Source organism: Rhea pennata, chromosome 1, assembly GCF_028389875.1.
Source record: "Rhea pennata isolate bPtePen1 chromosome 1, bPtePen1.pri, whole genome shotgun sequence".
NCBI classification, from domain to species: Eukaryota; Metazoa; Chordata; class Aves; order Rheiformes; family Rheidae; genus Rhea; species Rhea pennata.
In genome coordinates, this window is record NC_084663.1 from 20,288,417 (window position 1) to 20,294,803 (window position 6,387).

Consider the following 6,387-nt stretch of genomic DNA (forward strand, 5'->3'; position numbering starts at 1 on the left):
GGAAGATTCATGCCATCAAATACAAAACTCACTCATCTGCGTTGGCATCCTCCTCTCTTCCCTCACAGGATCAATTATTATGAGACATTTCTACATTGCTAAAGGGTATTAGCTCCACAGTATCATCTTCACCTATTAAAGAACAACTCAAGACTTGCCACAAGTGGTACATACTTTCCCTGGATGAGGCTCTATATTCCTCTCCCTGTCTGAAGGGCTGGCTGGTAAAGGGACAAGAAGGCTGAACCCACTCCAAAGATTCTAAAGAATCTTTGTAGGCATTTTGATATCTCATCTCATATTTATCCAGTTTGCAGAATTCAGTGGACTGCTTCTATGCTTAATACCTGCAAGAATCTTTCTATTTCAGGGCTAGTTTTGGACCTCCATAATGTGTAATATGTAGGTCTTGAGCCTACTACCAGTATGGCAAAAGTGCCTAATCTTTGCAAGTCACATGACATCTCTCTGTACGATGCCTCAAGCCAAACTATCCCTGTAAAGTTTTCAAGCCTGGCTTCCCCACTATATGGTTTACTCCCCAAGTCTCAATGCCCCCTAGAATACCATGCCTTGTAAGATACAATCCTACTATGGTGAAGAAGTCCTTGAATCCTGCAAGGAGATGTTTTTGCATCTCACTCACCTTATCAGTCATGGTGAACAGCACTGGCAAGGCACTAAGGACTGTGCAAGGGCAGTTGTTCTCAAAAGAGAAATTGCTTCCAAACTCTCAGAATCTAGAGCAGAATGCACTCTGCAAAATGATTCAAACCCTATCATGAGACTCTACCATCAGCAATATGATGGCAAAACACAATTGGTAATGCTCAATCTGTGAGATGGTGTAATATTTCTGCACCTCTTTGATTAGTCTTTGGAAACTACTGTATTTAAAGACAAATACAGTGACCTACATCAGTGACCTATCTTCCAGTTATCATCAATACTTAGGCAGAAAGACAGACTTTTCTTTCATACCAGACTGAGGGGAATATAAGGTCCAAAATTTTAGATGACAATTCTAGAACACAGCTCAACCTTTTGGCCTCAAATATCAAATAAAACCTTTGGCCTTTCTCACTCTTAAATTTGATTCTTCTGATCCTGAAGTTTTTGACCATAATGTGACAAAAAGGTCATCAGAAATGAAATACTATTGTTATTCATCCATGTTCACCAATTGCTGAAGAAACCAAGTTTTTTTTTTTTTTTTTTCCTTTCTTCTTTTGGCCTAACTCTCAATTCTTGTATGTACCATCTTTCTCATCCTCAGAATAAAAGTGGTTCTCATATACAAAATTAAGGAGATCCTTTAGATCTCCAGAACTTTATTATTAACCTTTATTAATTAAATCCCTTAGAGTGACTTTCTCCATTCTCAGTTCCTTATTGTCATTATCTGAACTGGTAACTCTAGCGTTTAATGAAGTGTGAACTGTGACTGAAGGTTTTTTTTTTTCTTTCTTAGGTCACTCCAACATGCACCACCATGGAAGAAACTATGATGTTTACTATGAGTTAATACTTCAGCCTTAGTATAATTAAGTTAAAATTCAGTCATCACCGAGACACAAATCCAGTCTTAATTACCTTACTACCTCTTCCTCATTCATTCTAGAAGACAGACCTGGTGTGCATATTATTAAGATGGTATGCAGTACAGGAAGCTTTGCTGTTAGAATCCCTAGTCATTTACTGCAGAAGAAATCCCAAAATAGATGGACTCATTCAGAATTAAAGTCCTGTCTCCTCATTTACGTAGGGAAGGACTACAAAGTAAGGTCACATCAAAATCCGAGGAGGAAAAATAAAATGGGGGAAAAAAAACCACAGAATCAAGATTCCAAGCAAAACATCCATAAAACAAACAAAAAACAATAATAAAAAAAGAAAACAGACATAACTCATTGCTTCAAGAGTCCAAAGAAAGGCATCCTCTGTTCAGAGAAACCCTACTCTTATGTATCAGTTAAGAAGTATGCAGTAATGAGCCATACACAGGTTTCTTTACCTTGTCTCAGACATGGCTACTTTGGCCAGTGCCTGATGCTGGCTAATAAAGAGATCTTCTGAATTCATGCATACATAAATAATGTATAAGGCATATGACCCCATAATGCCAGCAAAATCTCAATAAGCTCCAAAAGATGCTAGAATAGGATCTTCAACTTGAGCATTCCTAACAGACATGTCTGTTCTATTTATAGTACAAATGAATCCTATGAGCATTCTGTCATATGTACAGCTGCACATCAAAACCACTGACGAACAACACTGGCATGCTATAAATCCCGGACAATACAGAGATTAGGCAATTAATATAAAATGACAACAGCATCATAGTTTTGGCAGGAAACACTTCTACAAAAGACTACATTCTATCTTTGTCTCTGCCACAGACACTCTGTATTATACCAGGAAATTACTTAGAATTTCTCCTAAGTAGTGAATAACTGCTCATCTTAGAAGTTTTCTGAGCATCTAGTTTCACACCTTGGGTCCAATGAGCAGTGTCAAGTGCCAGCTGAAAACGTCTGCTAAATATGAAGTACTCCTACGTTAGGTGTTTTTAAAAATCATACCATTGTGAAATCAAACTGGACATCCAAATTTGGTACTCCTAACCTTTATTTTAAGGTTTTGAATAAGTTTGTATGGTCTACACAGGGCCCTGGAAGAGTCTGGACTCTGTACAAAAAGAAAAAAAGTTATTTTATTAAACTTATTATCTTAATGCATACAACAGGTAGCAATTCTGTGTGTTAGACTTAGTAAGTACCATCTCTTTACAGAGTTTATGTCTTCACGGTTTCATACTGAAAATGCATTACTGATATAGAAGTTGTGAGAAAAAAAGCTGAAGCTTGAGTGATTCAGTAAGGAAAACAACATTATTGGAATAGGTTTGGAGATAAATACATTAGCTGCACAATTCTGCTAAAATTAGGTAACAGCATCAAAACAGTTCATATTACTAACACTGGTGTTATCAATAGCCCATTAAAATATTTGGTGTTTCCAGTGGTATACAAATTAATTCAGACACATCAATTCATCATTACAATATCAATGTTATCTTCACTACCAAGAAACAGATGGATGGAATAAAGTAAAAATTTAGATTAAAATGAACAGTTCAATGGCCAGAGACTCTAGGACCACAGAACACAAAGCTCTATCTGGAGTAATTAAAGCTCTACACTCTTCTAACAAAAACGTAACAAAGAACACTGACAGAGGAGTGGACATTTTAAAGAAATATTAAGTTTTGTAATTGTAGTAATTGAGATTAAGATTTAATCTAGTTGCCAATTGATCTTAGGCTCTTAGTAGAGGCTCCCTGAGAGCATTCTAAATTCAGTGGGCTCTCCAGTATTGAGAATGACAGAAAACAAGTTACTTATGGCTACCTGAGTAACACTCCCTTCTTCTGACACCTACAGAGAACTCAAATAGTTTCTTTGGGATCACATTTTCTTAGATTTCTGATATTCCACATACCAGAGAGCTATGTACTCTGCAGATTGTTAAAGTTACCAGTTTGTAAATTCACTACAGTCCTAAATGAGGAATGACTTACTGATGTTGTTACTTTGAAATCATTTTTAATTCATGTCAAGTTAAGTTAAAAGTACAAACAAAGGTGTTTATTCACAGTATCTAAACCAGATAACACAACCTTATAAAAGGCATAAGCAGGCTGGAGGAGGTGGGAAGATAGGGGAAAAAAAAAAGAAAACCTACTTTTACTTTTAAATAAGAAAGGTTTTGCTTTCTTCCTTTCCAGATGCTGTCTTGCATAGACTTTTCTGATATCCATCTTACTAGAGATTGTTATTTCACATACTTACAACTCAGATTGCATGCTTTATGGAGAATCTATATCTTAACACTGTCACTACACCAGCATTACTACACTCACCACAAGCTGGCAGTCTGGAGCCTTCTTTGCATATTGCTGTGACTTTCTTTCAGTCATGTCACCAAATCACCACCACCTCTTTCGTTATTCTTCACATTAATTAGTTGTTTGTGAGATGTTTTTTTCAGCCCCGGTTTTGCTGAGATTTTTAAAGTTTACTTTCTCAATTTGCAGATGTATTTCTGTAAAATATTCCTGTAAAACATAAAAGTTCCAACTACTTCACCCACTGCATGCTGAATGGTTCTCAGTCACTTAAAAAATAATTTAGAGAAATAATTAACCCTCATTAATGCCTAAGGAAATTTTCATAATAGAGACTATGTAAAAACAGTAGAAAAGGTTGTGAGATGCATGTGGAAACAAAAGTGTGCACAGTGGGAGAGCAGGACAGTACAGAGTGAGTTTTTTTTTTTTTTTTTTTTTTTTTTTTTAAGATTTACTGTTTAATTTTCCACTATAAATTTGGAAAACTTACCTGCTACATGAAGCAGTTAACTGTGTAATACATTATCATGCTTTCCAAAGTATGGTGAAAATGACTACGTAATTCTAATCAAAAATTCAACATACTTACTAAAAATTTATAGCACACTAAGAAATGCTATATGAGATAATATATTTCTATTTATTATTATTGTATGTTAAATAATCACCATAATTACCAGCATAGAGACTGGTGATAGGGCCTTGTTAGCTAAGTTCTTAGACCAATATTACTGTCTCAATTTTGCAGATCTGGCCAAGGCCAAACTTCATTGTTAAATAGCTGTATTCATATAACTGCTTTTTTGTAATAGTGGAAACAGGGCAAATCAGAGTAACTTAGCCACAATATTCTATACCAGCTTTTCCATCAATTTAACTATATCAGTAAAAACATATTGTAATTTAGTAAGATGTAACATGCAGAAAAGAAGGACCGTCAACACATAACGTCATGTTGTAACTTTGAGTAGCATATGAATGAAAAACTTAACAAGAGATTTCCAAAAGAAGATTATAATCCATAATCAGTGGATTATAACAAAACAGTTACTTGATGTTGACTGGCACCATCTATATAGAAGATTCTTCTAAAGTATTTGTTTAAGAGGAATGTTCAAGAGGTTCACTATTTCGCAAATGAAGCGGAATGATCAACTGACTTCTTATATATTGTCATATATCCACAAAAACAATTTTTGACTAACTTTGATCCATTTTAAAAGAGCAATCAGTCAACTGATGAAGACAACTCAGATTAATAAGCTGGTAATTGTTTTAACACTTTGGCCAAAGGAAAAAAAGATCTTCTACCTCTAAGCACTGTATTAATGCAAAAGACAGCATTGCTTTCAAAATAGATTTTTTACCATCAGTTTTTTTCCTTTCCCAAAAATAAGGCTTCTGTTTCTAAAAGTAAGACATAACTTATCACAATCAGTTGCATCAAAATCAAGTAAGATCAAATAAGTATTCTGCCACTAGGAATAGTGCCAAGAAATGTCAAACTGTCACCAGATCATCAGGTCACTTACCACCGCTCCATGTAAGTATGTTTAAAAAATGAAAACAAAACAAATAATTAAAAGATGCCCCCAAAAGTGAATCACAGTCAAATTAACTATTTTGACTAATCCTTCTTAGTCACAGAAGACAACCGGTGAACAACTGAACGTCAAAGCAGGAAAGGCTTTATACAGAAAAACTCAAGCATACCGCGGACTACTGCAAACTTGGAATTAACACAGCTCACATCCCCGATCCCTCAAGAATCTTCCTCACGGTGGATATACAGGAAGAGCCATGAGAAGTGTCCCTGAGGCAGGCAGCAGGCAATACAGATTCACACTACAAGGACTGCTATACAGAGTCAATACCAAATCTAATGACCACTAATACACATAAAAGCTTTCTTTAGATTATTATCCAAAAATCCTAGAAACGTGAAAGCTGTCTTCCAACTAACGATGCGACTACGCTCCGGGCCGCCGCGGCAGCTAAGGGAGCGCTGGCAGCCCCGGCCCGGCGCAGGCGGGCAGGCAGCCGCCCTAACGCAGGCCTCGCCGCGGCCGACCACGCGCAAACCGCCCGCCGGCCGCTCTGCAGCGCCCCGGCCCTGCAGCTGCCCGCACCGAGAGTGCGCCCGGCCGGTCCGGGAGGGCTCCGCCGCGGCCCCCAGGCCAGCGCTGCGGCCCCACAGCGGCAGGCCGCAGGACCCGGTGCCCCCAGCCCGGCCCCACTGCCCTTGGAGCGGTGACAGCGGCCACCACCGCCGCCAGCGGGCCGGAAGCGAGGCGGGCGGAGGCGAGCGGCGGCTGCGCGCGCTCTTCGCCTGGCGCCGGCGCGGCCGCCGAGCAGGGCGCGGCCCCCTCCCTTCGCCTGCCCGCGCAGCGGCGGCCGCCGAGCGCCGCGGCACCGGGGGCGGCCATTTTGCGGGCCGCGGCCCGGATGACATGTTGTGCGTCGTACGTGCGGCC

The 6,387-nt window shown here is 39.1% G+C and overlaps 1 long non-coding RNA gene across 1 annotated transcript; it reads right to left on the minus strand.

Annotated features, from left to right (window-relative positions):
• Positions 1-2,613: 2,613 nt before the first annotated feature.
• On the minus strand, positions 2,614-6,343 carry LOC134153539 (uncharacterized). Its single transcript, XR_009961167.1, has 3 exons — positions 5,627-6,343; positions 3,926-4,120; positions 2,614-2,691 (listed from the first exon to the last, which is right to left on the minus strand). It is a non-coding gene; the product is annotated as an uncharacterized LOC134153539 (long non-coding RNA).
• Positions 6,344-6,387: the final 44 nt, after the last annotated feature.